The sequence below is a fragment of the Thermobia domestica genome, chromosome 3 (assembly GCF_964235325.1).
Source record: "Thermobia domestica chromosome 3, izTheDome1.hap1.1, whole genome shotgun sequence".
Taxonomy (NCBI): Eukaryota; Metazoa; Arthropoda; class Insecta; order Zygentoma; family Lepismatidae; genus Thermobia; species Thermobia domestica.
Window position 1 is genome coordinate 241,132,001 of NC_137456.1, and position 17,110 is coordinate 241,149,110.

Here is a 17,110-nt window from a genome sequence, read left to right on the forward strand (position 1 = left end):
TATGGATATAGTATGCAGCTAGATTCGTTGCTCAAAAGCAAGGGGATGATTCATGAGAGTAAAAGAAACAAAAAAGTCCTAATAAACATAAGGCGAAAACCGCGTCGTTAACTTGTTTTAAGCTGCCGAAAGCGTTGGAAAACCAATTTTAAAGTTAATATTACACAGGCTATTAAGCGTAGATGTAATGCGGCATGATATCGTCAAAGGATCCTAACCTCCTCTATTAAAATTTGCAATTTTCAGATTTGTGAAATGGCGGCTCAAGGATTTCTCAATAGGATATTGAGGATTCCTGAAAATTTTATGATGTAAACATTTTATGATGTATGCTTGGATAATAGAACGTGAAGGTTATCTCTCTGCCTGGAAATGATTCTAAGTGGCAGGTCAGTACTCATACACGATGATTAAAGGATGGCGAATGAGAATTATCATTGCGCGTGGTTGCATACTTCCTCAAAAAGTACTAGTAACGACGTTGTACAAGAATTCATTGGAAGCGTCACGTTCCTACAATGTAAAAATACGTCCAACACAAGGCGATAGGTAACAAAAAATAAAGAAATTTTTGATTGCTGATCTGGTCGTATCATGACATCACATCGCTTTTAATGCTGATTTGTTACTACTGCAACTGTCGTTTAGTTTGCCTTTCGTAGTGTACATACTTGTCTGTTATTCTCTCCAGTATCTCTTTGAGCTCCTTAGTGGGTAAGTGGTTATCGCGAGCGCCTTTGGAATGGGAGATCTTGGTTGGGTTTCCGGTGGGGGCTCATGTGGTTCGGATTCCACGGTAATCAGTAGATCCCGTCCCATATAGCCTCACTGATAAAAGTGACGTTAAACTCACAATAAACCAACTCTCTAGTATCTTTACAAGAGACAACAGAACTTCGCCAACTTGATACTTGTTTGGTTCTTTTGCTATCTCCTTTCATTTCTTTGTTGCAATATGCGTGAAACGGAGTCATTGGACATGAATGAATGAGCTAGATTGTTCGTCGCTTGCCGAAGAACGTTATCGACACTACGGACAGTTGAATGAATTCTCCTTTCAGGGCTAGTTCTACTCGTACTTTTCTCATCAATAATTTCAAATCGAGAAATTAGATATTAATGTACTACGTCTGTCTTGCTAGTGGTGTGTGCACTTTTCGTTCTTGTGTGTGGTGTCTTCTCTGTCACGCGGTAGGTCTTGTACATTTGCTGATCTGTATGCACAAATACCATTCTTTCACCGAAAGGTTGCACTAATTTACAATCTCGCTATCTTCGATTACGGACAATGACTACAACGGCAGAGGACACATCTACCATTTCCGATTTAATTTCGCTTCATTTCATCACCATGCGGTGTAAATGTACAAGGCCTATGATTACAGATTAGGTGGAGCAGTACACACGTGAGGAATTAGCATACATTCATCTGGCATACGGGAAAGCGTATGATAATTACCGTCAGGCACAACGGGTGTAGAGACAACAGTTTCCTAATCGTAGAATTCTACACTACGCAACTTTCTCCGATGTAGATCGAGGACTACGAGAAACAGGATTGGTGGAAACACACAGGTTCAATGCTGGACGAAATAGAAACGTCCCGACTGTGGCTTGTCAGGAGAACGTTCTTGCTCGAATCTAGAGACAGCCACCGACGAACGGGTAGTATCTGGTGAACTGCTGAAATATCCTTCCATCATCGGCAGATATGGAACGTTCTTCACGAAAATTATATATATAACCTTTCCACCTCCGAAAGTTGCATGCATTACAGGACGATGATTATCTACGTAGGCGCTGTTCTAGGCAGGAATCGTTGATAATTATTTCAATACTGTACCTACAACTACTACTACCGCACCTACTACTTTGCCAATTGACAGTATTGCATATCCGTGGAAGAGTTTCCACCTGAGCTATAGGAGATTGTGCCACTGGGTGTTCATCGAAACATGTGGTTTATGTACGACAGTGCTCCACTCAATGCATCCTTTACGAACAAATGGATTGGCAGAGAAAGACCAGTATCCTGGAGACCTCGCTCACCAGAATTTAGCCCATAGATGTCTTTTCCCGTGGCATATGAAACAACTAGTCTATGCGACGCCTGAAATATCAGAGGAGGATTTGGTTGCTCGAATTGTTGCTGCTCCTTGGAGCATTAGCGAAACGCCAAGATTGTTTCAGCAAGTCCGCCAATTCCTTATATGCCGCTGTAACCATTGCATTGAAGTGGCGGGTCGAAACTTAGAACTCCATTTGTAGTGAAAGTTCTGACAACCACTCTGTTTTCCTTTCGACAAAGACTCTTCTATGTACCTTACCCCATACAACTGTCTTCGGTGTGCGTTACCGTTATACGATTTGGAACCTCAAATATCAGCCCCTGTTAAGACAAATATCACAAGTGGAACGAATATTTTGTTTCACGTCCGTCAGTTTAGAACATTGATTGTAAGCAACAACGTACTGTAGTCACATTTATGTGATATATTGATCGAAATGAATGTGCTTAAACAGTTTTGTGTATTATTATTATTATTATTATTCCGCTTTCTTTATTTGTCCTTTAATATTAGTTCTTCTTCAATTCCTGTAGTAATTAGTAAAATTAGACTCTCTCTCATAAGAGTTGCAATATCATTAATATGAAGAGATTGGCAATTGGAATTTCTTTATTTTCTGTAGCATATCGGTTTTGTGTTGTACATATTTTTAAAATGTAGTGGCGTAACGTTTCCAGTGAATTCTTGTACAACATCTTTACTGGTACTTTTTGAGGGGGTATGCATAAACGTGCAGTGATTACCTCATCCTCAATTTTTAATCTGCGTGTATGAGTACTGACCAGAAACGTAGTATTTTTCCAGGCAGTGAGACTTCCGTAACATGTTCTTATCCAATACATGTATATTATAAGATGTCCATTAATCACTAAAGTCCTTTCCGGATTGTTTTGCACCGCCATTGCACAAATCTGAAAACAGAAAATTTCGAAAGAACAGTATCATGTCGCATCACGTCTACGCTCAGTAATTTGTGTAATATTTAACTTTAAAAGTTTGTTTTCCCACGCTTTTGCCAGCCTATAACACATAAACGACGCGGTTTTCGCCTTGTGTGTATTAGCCCTGTGTGTATATATATTGCCTTATTAGAAGGCCACTTGCCGCTGCTGAGAATATTCTATGCTCTACGGTCCTCCGCTAACCTCTTCATCTTCACGTATCTTCACGTCTTTGTATCATCCATTAATTGTTGTCTCCTCCACCCATTTTCTCCCCTCCCTCTCTTTCCCGCCACCATACTCTCTATGGCGTCCCTCATAATACAATTTCTTCTTTGGCAATGTCCCAACCAGTTTCTCTTCCTATTCTGTTCTCCCTCACCGTTTCTAAAACTCTCTCATTCGTTTTCCGCTTGACCCAACTAACTCTTTCCGTTCTTCTCAACACCCACATTTCGAAGGCTTCCACTCGATTTTAATCACTTTTACGTAATACCCACGTTTCCGCCCCATATAGTACAACACTCTACACTAAGCATTTCATGAGTGTTTTTCTCGAATCTTTATTTTAGGTTGCACAAAACAGGCTTTTCTTCCTCCTAAAGGCTTCTTTTGCCATTCCTATCCTTGCTTTTATTTCACGTTGGCACTTCATATCTTTACTAACAATACTACACAGATATCGAAAACTATTCACTTGTTCTATCTCCTCCCCCCCCCCCTCTTTTATATTTGACACAGACCCCTTCGTTCCAATCACCATGGCTTTTGTCTTTCTAACATTTATTTTCATCCGATATTCTTTAAAACCCTTTCTCATTTTTTCTAACATTTTACTGATTTTCTTTTTAGATTCTGCAATAAGCACCATATCGTCTGCAAATCTTACCATCTAATCATTCTACCTCCTACCAACACGCCATCATCATCACATAGGCTCTTTTTCACTAGTTTTTCTATTTATACATTAAATAGCGTTGGCGAGAGGCAGCATCCTGCTCAAACTCCCCTTCCAATTGCACTCTCTTCCGACAGTTCTTCCAATATCCTAACACTTTCTTGTTGGTTCATGTATATGTTTCTTATGAGTCTTCTATCTTTCCATTCCAATCCTATCTTTGTTAGGACTCCAACAACAATTCCCAATTCACACAGTCGAAAGCCTTTTGTAGATCAATAAATACAACATACACCTCTTTCCCTTTTCCTATAAATATTTCACCAATCACCTTTAATAATCCAAATGCATATCTTGTACCCTTGCCTATTCTGAACCCAAATTGCTCCCTGCTCAATTTCTGCATTTGTTCCTCCTTATAACCTTCTGTTCAGTATTAGGAGCAGAATTTCAGCTGCATGAGATATGACACTAATAGTTCTACAATCCTCACATCTCTTTGGGTTCGATTTCTTAGCCATCGGTATCATGATGATCTTCAGAAAGTCTTTCGGCCACTCTCCTGTTTCGTATATTTCTTTCAATAGTCGGAACTATACTTTTTTCCCTTGTCTCCCATAGTTTTAATGAACTCGATTGATATATTATCTTTCCTGCTTGCCTTTCCATTCCTAATCTCCGATATAGCTTCTTTCAAACTCATCCCGAAGAATACTAAATTCTTTATCATCCTCGCCTACTTCATTTTCTACTTCAATATTTAGGCTACACCGTTTATCACTACTCTCATATAACTCTTCAACGTATCATTTTCTCTTTTCTATGACCTCATTTCTCTCTCTGACTAACTTCCAGTTTGTATATTTTAAGCCATCGTAATGATCCTTTGTTTTCTCCAAAATTCCGTAGACTTCGCCTGTTGTACATTTCCTCAAATTTGTCAACTCCTTCTAATTCTTCTATGTCCTCCGATTTTATTTTGTAAAACTCTTCTCTCGCTAATTCTGTTTCTCCTCCTAATATATTATTAACTTTCTTTAAATCTTTCTGCCCTCTTCTGTATCAACACATTTCCACGTCTTCCTCTCCCTCATTTTCTGCAACATCTGCTCTGTAACACACCGTGTCTTGTTAACCTACTGTTTCTTCTACAGCCTTTTGTAAGCAACGTTTAATATGTTCCCACCGTCGGTTACTACCCGCTACTATTCTTTCCTCTTTTGAACATTTTTCAACGAAAAGATTTTTTTATTTCCTCATTTTACAATTTTTCAATATTCCACACCTTGTTGCTTATTTTTTTCTGCCTACCTTTTTCACTTGAATATCTACTTCGGCCACCACAAGATTATGATCAGAAAAATATCAGCCCCGGGAACGGACTTCTACTACAGATATATATATATAACCGATTTATTTTAATGTTACTATTTTAAAGGTTTTTTATATTGGTAGTAAAATAACATTAGATACCAAAATGCTTCACCTCAACTAGAATCCAACTCACTATCTTACTTTTAGAAAACAAGGGGCTTACCAACGAACTAGCATTATCACTCTTGTTGAGCTTCTTCTGACGTAATATAACTGAATTTCGAAGACAATGATACTTATATCCGTTGGAAATTATCTTATTTTTCCCTTCTTTCTCTTCTTCATTTTGCTATGGATGTGAGAACTATGTTCGCTGTATTAACTTTTGTTGGTAATGTTGTTTTAAGTATGAAAACATAAAAGGACCAATGTCCATTTACTGACATGAATGCATAGTTTCTAAATATTTTAACATCAAGTTTTTCACTAAATATTAGCTTTTCTACATATGATGACGATTGGACAAGTTTCATTACACTGAAAAGAAAAAAATCCGCATTGCTTTTTCTAATTGCAAAGGTTGGCTTGGAGTTTGGAATTTTACATCTTTGGTTTAGTGTTCCATAATGACACCAAAGATTTTCTTGCAAACTTTTTGGCTCAAAACTGTCATAAACGTTCATTTCAACCTTTCTGAAATAAGGTGACCGCGGTGGCTCAGTGATAGAGTGTTCACACTGGTGCACGTGGTCCTTGGATCGATCCCAGTTCGCGTGAAGTGAACTTCTTGGTGAAAAACAGCGTGTTCTTGGGTTTCCTCGGAGTTTTTCCACTTCCTCCCACTTTCTTCATTCCACCTTTCTTTCATTTTTCATCATCGTTTTCTCCTTTAGACTGGGCGGCACAATCGTGAGACGCAAAACTTAAAGAGTTTCATTTGTTCTTTGAAAACGTTGTACAACGTTTATGAAAATCCATCTTTACGGCTGTAAGAGGTCAAATTCTATAATTGTTTCCTCAATATATAAACCTGACATCGACATTGTTAGTCCCACTACGAGGAAACGAAAGAATCGTTTAAAATGACCTTTGAGCATAGCACTTGAATCGAGCTTTAGTTTCATCAGTTCACTTTGATTGAGATAAGAATCTTAAGGAAAGGGAGAAATTTAAATAAACCTTCATACAATGGTAATTTCTCGTGTTACGCTAATAAATATATAAATAAATAATATAGGTACTTTCAGCATTTGCTTCAAGTAGTCACACGAAGTTTAAAATATAAATATAAAGTGCATCCTTGATACATAAACTATGCTCTTCATCGTAGATATATATTTACTTCAATATTCTTAATTGGTATACTACACAGAATTTCACGTTATTACCTCAAAATATATTCAGAACGATTTAAGTATCAGTGGATTATATTTTTGATAAATTACTTGTAAACTTCGTGCCCAATTGGCTGTATGGTATCTTCGTAAAAGACGGGCAGGGACATTGCGTTCAATTCTCGGGTGAAATGAATTTGATCCGGATACCACGTTGCAGTCTTGATATTTTAAAGCCTCTGCATTCAAGAAGCGGTGAAACTTCCAACATCTGATTCATAATTATGATAAATGATAATGCACTAAACCGAGGTAATAAAATATTATGTGCTATTAGTAGTCCATAAACATTTTCTAGTTATTGACTCACTCAGAAAATTCAGTGCACGCACATTCCAATGTAAGTACAAAGAAAACATGACATTAGGATTCCTTTCCTTATACGGTATTCAGAAAGAAAATTGGAGCGTGTAAAGCACAAACAAAGAAGGAACATCACCTAAATTGTAAGGAAAATAGACCTTCCGTTTACAAGTAACTTAATTGCAGGAGTTTGCATTATTTGTTTTTTACTTTTAAGAGCTATTTAGAATATCTGGGCATGAAATGTCGAAACTTATAAGCTCTGAATGCAGATTCAAGAAAAAATATTAAATAATAGATATGTCCAAAACAAGATTAATTTCGTTTCACAGGTTGAATTGACGGTAGACTTCAAACTATAGCAATCCAATGCTCAGCTTGAAGTAGTATATCTATAACTACTGGCTAGAATAAAATAATGAAATCAAATACAGGACCTGTATCTTGGACCCTGAATGCATACCAGAAAGTAATTACGCGCTATTCCTTGCTGTTTGACTTCTATAGCTATAAATATTGCAACAGGAAGTCGTTAATTTAAATTACATCTGGTTTGAATGGATGGATAATGTTAAAAATAGAACGTACTTTTTGAAATATGAATCGATTATATAGAACTGCATCTCGATATTTCATACCATTTTTGTTCTACGGAAACCAATATTCATTCCCGAAGTTATATTATTATTATTATTATTATTATTATTATTATTATTATTATTATTATTATTATTATTATTATTATTATTATTATTATTATTAAAATTCAGAATTCAAAATAGGGAGTCACTTTTTGCTCACCCTGTATATCTACAGTATTACATAATTTCGCGTATACGATTCTCAGTTTATTCTTTACTTATATTGATAAAACATACTAGTTTATGCGACAGATTTGATTACAACATTTTGTTCGTCTTTTAAATCATGTGAGGAGGGAGTACTTAAAACTGGGAGCTATTGAAAACCATTAGTTACGGAAATGAAGATGACATTATTGTTGCATGGCTCGAATCTAGGACCATATTCTTTATTGGAGTTGGGAACCTGTCATTCATTCATTACAAACCAACATGCGTTGTTGAGATGAAGTTCATCGGCTGTTAGTTGTTATTCACACCCGATATCGACATCACCAGATTACGACATATTTTTAACAAGGAAATAATTAATTACCTTATGTTTGCTCTGCTACAAGGAAGTCCTTGTATTTGTAAACAATATGTAATAAACACTGGTATATGTAATAACTTTCTATTACCTTTTGCCTACCAAACAGTCTCACACGCGTTAACTGGAATTCAGTTTTGTTTAGATCAGATGCTTTCTCAATGGGTTTGTTTCTACTGTACTCCCATTGTCATGCACCTAGGACGAATCAATGTTCGTTTCGACCATCGACCTGTTAAACATTGACACAATAAGGAAATATTGTTGATGAGCAGTAAGTACTTCGCCTCTCGCAAGTCTCTCAATTCCTGGTTTTAGTCTATGTGATCCTGACGACGTTACCAGCCTAGTAGGAAGTATAGCTGCTTTATGTTGTCATTGATATGTACATTGGCTGTGCCAATTTGGGGAATTGAATGTGCATGTCATCGAGCGAGTGTCACTACCATTGCTTTCTTCATGACGTCAGAGAGACAGTCGAAACAAATACACTTGAGAAAGCTAGAACTTGGTCATTTGGCCATTGCTCATTGGGACCTTTGTTACGTGATCTTTCGTCATCGTACCATCGGTCCGGCATTCGATGCGTTGGTCGATTGTCGGACAAGTCATCATGGAGATGTTCAAGTCGCCTCGATCTACAACTCTACGCGTTCAACTTCATATTAGGGTGAGACTGTTCTAAATTTAAGTTGCTAATCCTAGCTCTACCATCCATTCCTTTAACATTCTCATTGCTACCACTCAATATTATTAGAATCATGTGTTTCATTTTAATCAAATTTAGTAATGTTGGCTAGTACTGTTTCATGGTGGTTAGCGCCGTGAGTTTTTGGTATCTCTGTGGTGCTCTCGCTGCATTGAAATTTTTTCTCCCACCCTTATATGTGGTGGAAATATTTCCCCCGCCCATCAACCCTTTTCGAAGTCATTTTGAATTCTTTTGTTTGGAATTTTTGTTTGCTGTAGTACTTTTCATGCAATTTGGTTTAAAGATTTACCTCCCACCTCAAAATTTTCGCTAAAATTTTACTTTAGTGAACCCCCCTACTGCCCTTGATTCTAAATTTTGATTCTGGCCTTCAGTCCGAATGCTTGTTCTGTATATAGGATTGCTGTATTCATTTGGATTTAGCTAGTGTCATTTACTATGGAATTCAGTTAGTTCTTTCATTCTGTAATGTTCTTGATTACGCCCTGTATGCATCTTATTATTTTATTATCGTTATATTTTTGTGAACTTGATTCTTGAGGGTTGATTTGGTTTTGTTTATTCGTTTATTTCAAATTTAGTTTTAGTTTGACGGAGTTTTTTTTCGTTACTTTAGTTTGTTCATTTTTCATTTATGTTTAGATTGTATTTGAAAGAGGTTTCCGTTGTATGAATAAGGTGTCAGCTGTGACTGTTATGTTGTGGCAGGTTAGTTGTCTGTGTGATCAGCATTCTTCTCAGTTATCAGCAACTTTGGTTGCTCTATGTCAGCATTTCCGTTCTTCGCTCTGCTTCGAAGTCGCTCTTTTAACTCCTATTTTAATTAACATTGGTTTGATGTATAATAATACATTTATTTTTTACCCTTTCACGAATTTCGAATGCAGCCCTGTTTCCCTTTTCTTTTTTTAAATTATCTTTCACATTTGGCCTCATTTTGTCAGGGATAACCAGAAATTATAGATTTTTATTACGATTATTTGTTCTAATTCTGGTATTATTATTGGTATTATTATTAGTATGATTTCGATTTTGTTTTTAGAATCTATCCCCGACCAATATTTTGCTTTTCGTACTTCTTTTTGATGGAAAGTTGTGGCACAATTCTAGCACCGTTTCGTTGGGATCCCGTAAGAGTTATTTTGAGAATACCACCTTTTAGAATTATTGTACCTTGCCTATTTTGGTGCTATTTAATTAATGTTTTAGTTACTGCTATACCCTTAAGTAGCCTCGTCTGTTGTTTTGTGTGTTGTCCTTATGGCTAATCTACGACTAAGAATTTTAAGATTATATATATATATATTCATGAGAGTTTGCTATACCCATATTTTCTTGTGAGGGACGCGATGTGGACCGATAAGGAGAGCGTTTGCCCAGGGTTCCATGTCCCGAATTTTGTCTTTTTTAAAATTTTATTCCTTCAAGCATTCCCCCGTTTTGACGTTAGCCTTTTTTTGTGCATGCACTTGTTTTATGTTTATATGTGTGATTCGATTTTTGGACGATGTGCAAATTCCGTCCTTTTTCATGGCTTGTTTGCTGTTTGTTGCCATGGTTTAGTTGCTAGCATGCGTATTGCTTTTGTTGCTTTGCGAATTGTATATTATGAAGATAAGTAAATTATAGTAATATTGATATAAATATTCAGCTACGGCTCGAATATAAGTGAGAAGATATGTTTAATGAATAACATGAATTATTATAAGTGTGCCTATCTACGACTATGTATCTGTGCGTGCTCGTACACATCTACGATTTTTGAAGTTTACGATTTTAACCCATTTGGGACCAGTGTCCTATTTTTAGGACACTTGATATTTTATTTTTTATAACAAAGAAGAATAAGGTTTTCTTGTGTTGCTAATTACAGGGAGCAATTGGAGACCTGTCATAATGCACTGTAATTCTTTGATACCTTTTTTCCTTTCCCTCTGTAAAAGACGGACGCTTAAATTTATCTGTGTAAGTTATTTTATTTGGGTATGTTTCGGCAACGTTATTTTTTGTTTTTAATACAAACAATGCTTTTAATTTATAGGTATTAGGCAGCAATAGGTACGCGGCAATCAGACTATAAATAAGTTAATTTAGTTTTATTTTTACTTACGGTACTATAGATGTTGAAATATTAGTGTCATATAAATAGGACGCTGGTCCAAAGTAATATACTACTAAGTAATAAAAGCGAATGTATAGGTAGACTGACGCCCTTGATTTTTCGCGTTCTTACGCTTATCATTCATTGTTCAATACTTAAAAACTACACTTTTTTTTTACTTTTCTCAATTGAATGCAATTTGCATCTAAGCTTTAGTGTGACTACAGTAGAGAAATAAGTGGTAGAAAAAGAAAAGTGCTCAGTAATAATGTTCAAATTTGAAAAAAAAAAATACGCATCATACACAGGGCTTCCCCACGTTGATGTACAAACTGACAGAAACTTCAGCGAACTGAAAGAGAAATGTTGTAAACAAATCACCTACAGAGTTATTCTTTTGCATTTTCAACAGTGACACAGTGCAATATAGCTATAGTGAAGGAAACAGTTCGTTATGATGTACATATAAAGAGCAATCATCATTTTCTGTTGTACGATAATAAAATTTGTTATAAGAATTTGATCTGCTATGGAAAGGATATGAAAATACGAGAGAGTGCTAGAGTCAATATACATCATGATAGAGAAGACGATTTTTCTTAAGATTCCAGAGTGGTTTTCAATATGCTAGATATTGTAAATGGTCCGAATAGTCATCTGCTATACCGGTATTTTGAGAAATTTTTCGCAAGTAGAGATCTGCTAATACATCTTCGTGAATTGGGATTCAGAGCAACCGGTACTCTGCAAAGCAATCGTGTGTCTCAGTATGCATGGACTGATTCAACAGTTGAGTAAATACATATACAGGGAGTTTATATGAATACAGATTCGACTAGGATGGTAAGTTCTTATTGCCAAATGGAATGACAATTAACGTGTTGTAATTGGCACAAATTCTGACCACATACATCCTGTTTCGTGAACGATGAGGTGGAGCCGACTACAACATGAACATATTAGAATTGAGCAGCCTCATGTTATCCTACAATAACCATATGGTATGTGTCGACTGCTTCAAAAACTTAGAATTGATATAAGATGCAAGAAGAGGTATTGGGTGATATTTTCACGAATTATTAACATGATGATCGTAAACTCATAATTATGTTTACGAAACCAACTCAGTTCAATATGGATCTTCTGACATTTACACGCAACATATCTGCATATCTATCATATATAAAACGTGGTAGTCACCTTTTCAAATGTATGCAATGATGTACGCCTCGCTGGAAGTGGTTACTTCATTATGGAAAGTAAGACGTAAAGATGCCAATAGATGCACTTGAATACCATTATCGTACTTTGAAAAGTGTAATGTCACATTGTGTTTCAAAGCGTTTCGTGAAGTATCAAGAAGGCAAAGAAAAATAAACTTTGAATCAAAGCCAAACACGTGTAACAAACTAGCACAGGTAGATCGAAATTACAAAATAGCAATTATCTGAACTTCAAACGTAACTGTTTAGTGTTCTAAATACTGGTATTTGTACGTTATGTTTAGTTATGTGTCACATATCTTATTTTTTATAATTTTGGTAAATAAATATCAATACAAACACACACGCATATATATTCATATATATATATATATATATATATATATATATATATATATATATAATATGTATGTATGTATATATAGATATAAATCAGGAAGACTTCGTGCTTCGATAAACCGGCCGTGATCACTCAGTGCCTTGAGGCACTTAGCGGTAAAAAATTTGAATTGCTTCACTCAAGCAATAGAATGCAATTAGTTAGGAATATGGCCTTTCTAGTATATCAGAAAGGACCTGCGTCCTATTTATAGGACAGGGCGTAAGTCACATCCGACGCGCAGGAAAAATCAAAGTGTTATATTTTCGTGATACTTAGGCAATAATAAACTAAATTGAATTCTTAAAGTGAAGGAAATAAAAAAAAAAAATAATTTGGTCCCAAATTGGTTAAGGGGATATTTTTTGTGGTTTGTGCGTGAAGGAATAACAGGTTATGTTTAAGGGAATACACGTCTTCCTTTATTAATGCTATTTATTTGAAGTGAATATTTTGGTTTTGTCTTTTGATTCTAGGAAAATCTGTACTCCAGTAAACGTTATAATGCCACCTATTTTAATTTTCATTGATTTTGTTTTGTTTCCATAATTTTTGAGGTCATATATATATATGGGTACATTTTCTTTTCTTTGTTTTATACATGAATATTTAACTATTTAGTGCTCCATTTAATTTATATTATTGCTTGAATTTATTTGTTATGCCATCTGAAGACAATTAATACATGTTACGCGTATTTACTTGGCATTGATATATCTTTTGATTTAGACTTTATCTTATGATTACCTGCCAGAGATAACCGCCATCTTATCTCTACTTTTTTGTAAGTTTACTTGATACATTTGACCTAGGTTTTTACATTATTATTAGAATATGGCCGAATTCTGGTAATCCCTATTTTTGACTTCAACCTGAATATGGTTTAATTTTTTATACACCAGATTTGACTTTGCGCGCGTAAATATAGACTTGATTTATCGATTCACTCTTGCATGGGATATGTATTTCCTGATTTTGACTTTAGATATTATTCATGCTTCATAACGGATGCAAGTAAGATTCATGTAAGTTTTCTTTTTACTCTTACTGGCTATTTTGAATTTGAATTTTTATTGGAGAGTTTTGCAATATTAGTTTTTTGTGATTTTCTAGTGTTTCCCAGTGTTCTCTTGGCCATCTTATTTAAATACATACTTTAAATTGAAGGTTACTATTTTCCAATAATTATTTAAATTTCATACTTTATTTCCAAATTTTAGACCTATTAATACTAAAATTTTAATTCCGATTTTAACCTTCTTCCTTTTTGGAATTCTTTTTTTTCATATTATTGTGTAAGGATTGTTGATTTTTTGGTTTATGAACTTGTGTTTTTGTTTTCATTATATTTATGGATTTTTCTTCCTTTATTTTCTTATGCTGATCCACATGTGTGTTTATATATGTTATATATTGTTTACCATTTAAATACTACTATTGATGATGCCCTTGCGATTAGGGTTTTCGTGTTGGCCTTTGTTACGGATTTAATTACTTTTGATCGGCGAGTGGTTGGGCGCCGATACCTACAAAACCCGCCTCGATGCCTTATTTTGTTTCAAGGAAATGTGAAACAAATCTTATTTCGTTTTCAAAAAGTAATTAAATTCTAAACCCTTTTGCGTTGTCCAACCTTTGACTCTTTGGTTAGTTTCCATTCCCCTCACAACTTTTTTTTTTATAGTAAATATTATTTTTCTCTACTTTTTCGCATTTCAGGTTTCAAATTGATATTTTTCGAGATTTTATTTCTACTACTGTTTTAGTTAGCTTTTTCTCAATTTGTCATTTTTTTTCTCTTTTCAGGTACCTTTCGTTTTCTTTGGGTTCGTGGTTTGGACCCCACAATGCATTATTTGAGTTTAGTAACCGATATTGCGTGGGTTCGTGACCCACAAGTGTTTGTTTGTGTACATTTTATCTAGGTCATGGAGTATGAGTCACATTACTTGTTTATAGTTGGTACCACTTCCAAGTTTTGTTTTTCTTCCAGATTTCTCATTTTGGTTTCGTTCCGCCTACGCTTTAATTTTGTTTTTTCTTTGTTTAGTTTCTTAAGAATATTTAGTTCACGTTAACCTGCATTTACAAATTGCATTTTTTTTATTTATTGGTAATTTACTTTAATCTTAAATCGGTAGCGTAATTCCTTATATACTATACTTAATGCAACTTAATATAAACTGTAACGTGCTACTCGTCTCACCGATATCATAATTGGAACATTAGTTGCTACGTGTGTGCTATAATGCAAAGCTGTGTTAGTACGTTATTGTTTTATTTATTCATCAAACTGTGTACTCACCATCCTGCTTTCGACTCCAGCATTTTCATTCTACTACCTTGGGACATTCTTCACTACACCGTCACCACATTCACCTGACAACAACAACTACTGTTGCATCATCGGCTGTTATGGTTGTGCTACAAGTAGTTTTCCCATCCTCAGCAAGTGCATCGCTTATGCCATCTCTTAGCAGTGTGGATAATTATTAACAGTTGCTTCTACGTTTTTCGTTATGGTCCAGCGGTAAGAACTCTTTTTCTCTCTCCAGCATCCGTCCATCTGTGAGACTTACCATCTGTTTTTCCACCTTCACACAGTTTGGTCACCATCAAAGCACCATGGATCTCCAGGCCTTTGCTCCCAGTTGATTCGAGTTTTTGGAGGGCCGGGGAGGTTGCATGGCTCGAACCTAGGATCATACTATTTATTGGAGGTGGGAACATGCCACTCATTCATTACAAACCAACATGTGTATTGAGAGGAAGTTCATCGCCTGTTAGACGTTATTCACACCCGACGTTATTGGGCAATTTCCAAAATTAAAGGGGTGAGCCAAGATATCCCACCCAAATTTTTCAAGGGATGCATTAATATACCCATATTCAGGCCTGTCCATGAATTGGCTCCCGGAGCCGAAGCGTGAGCGAGCACGAGCGGAGACAAGAACAGGTGTGTACAGCTTCTGGTAGCTTCGCCCCTTAAACTGCATCCGATAAGTGTTGCCAACCACACATGATGGCAAAAAATCTACGGCCATGCCTAGTCAGAAATTCGCACGATGTTGAAGCATTGAGAAGACGCAAGCGCGAAATGTGCAGGTGTGCTCCCCCCTCCACATTTCGAAAGCAGTGACGCGAAAACACTACAGGAAATAAAATTGGTACGTTTTTTGGTCGAGGAAGACGCATGATAGAAGTTACAGTTAGCGTTGAAGAACAAAAAAGAAAGAAACTAATATTAAACATATCAGCTTACAAACGTAAAAACGACTGCAAAAATCGGAAACGAATAGTTTCAGACCTTTTTAGCTTGCTTACACAATTCGTGACGTATTACATTAGCACTCGGTCTGTAACTTGTCACTCGCTTCATGTTTGCTAAGTTGTAAACGCCTTTCCTTGCTAGATTGATAGCAGAACGACGGGAGGTTGAAAATAATAATAATAATAATAATAATAATAATAATAATAATATCGTTTTCGAAGTATGCATAGTACCTGTTTGAGTTTGCCGTAAATTGCCACTGGATGTTAATGTAGGCAAAAAAACAGATGAAGAACAATTCGACAAAGAGATTATTTGAGTAGATTTTATTCGAAAATATATTATTCAATTAGAAATCATCCAAATAGTCTATACTTATTAGATTTCCGTAGCTACAAAATATGAACATTGTAATAGCTTTTATAACTTACCACAGAAATCCGAGATCGTAGACAAAGGTCCCAAAAGAGAAACACTTGTTGCACATTCCCAAAAGTTCGAAAAATGCAATCACATTTGCCTAAGCGTACTCAAGTATCTTAACGCCACAAAACACAAATGTCTGACAGTAGCAAATCAAAATTCAAACCAACAGAACACGAAAACGCACAAAGAGGCCAAATGTGTATAAAGTTAGAAACACAGAAAAAAGAAAATACACTACAAACACTAGTAACTGACAAGTGTTTTGCTTCAGGCCTTGTTCTCTGAGGCAGATGTACCGCACAATTTCTTCGTAAGTGTCTCTATACGAGGTGATATTGTTTGCACACAGCTTAGACGTAAGAAACATTCCAGGTGATGGTTGGACAACGAACTTTTCTGGTTTGATTTCGTCAGTCGCATTTTTGAAAATAATTGTTCACACACATACATCGAACCAAACATTGACATAATATTGGCAGCATTTCTATGCAGTCGCGGAAATCGACATCGAGGGAAATTCCTATAGAACTCTTGTAAATTGCATTTCTGATGGAATTTCTCTTTAAATTCCCTGTCGCACACTAAGTCTATAAGTTCCAACTGAACATCAGAAGGAGCGTTTGCAATATTTGTAGAGAATGGGGTGGCAAATACCCTGAAATTCATCTCCAAACATGTTATGTCCTGAAATCTGGTTTCAAACTCGTCCTTAAGGCTAAGCAGCAAACTGCGGTAATGAGTCAAGTCAAGAAGCTTACCGGACTCTTGTAAGGTGCCTAAGCTGTGAAAGTGAACCAAAATCTTGTTTTCAAATTGCTGCGCCCAAAGGGATAGTTTCATTTTCAACGCTTCGACGCGATCTCACATATTTGTTATTAGCAGATGTTGACCCTGCAATGAGAGGTTAAG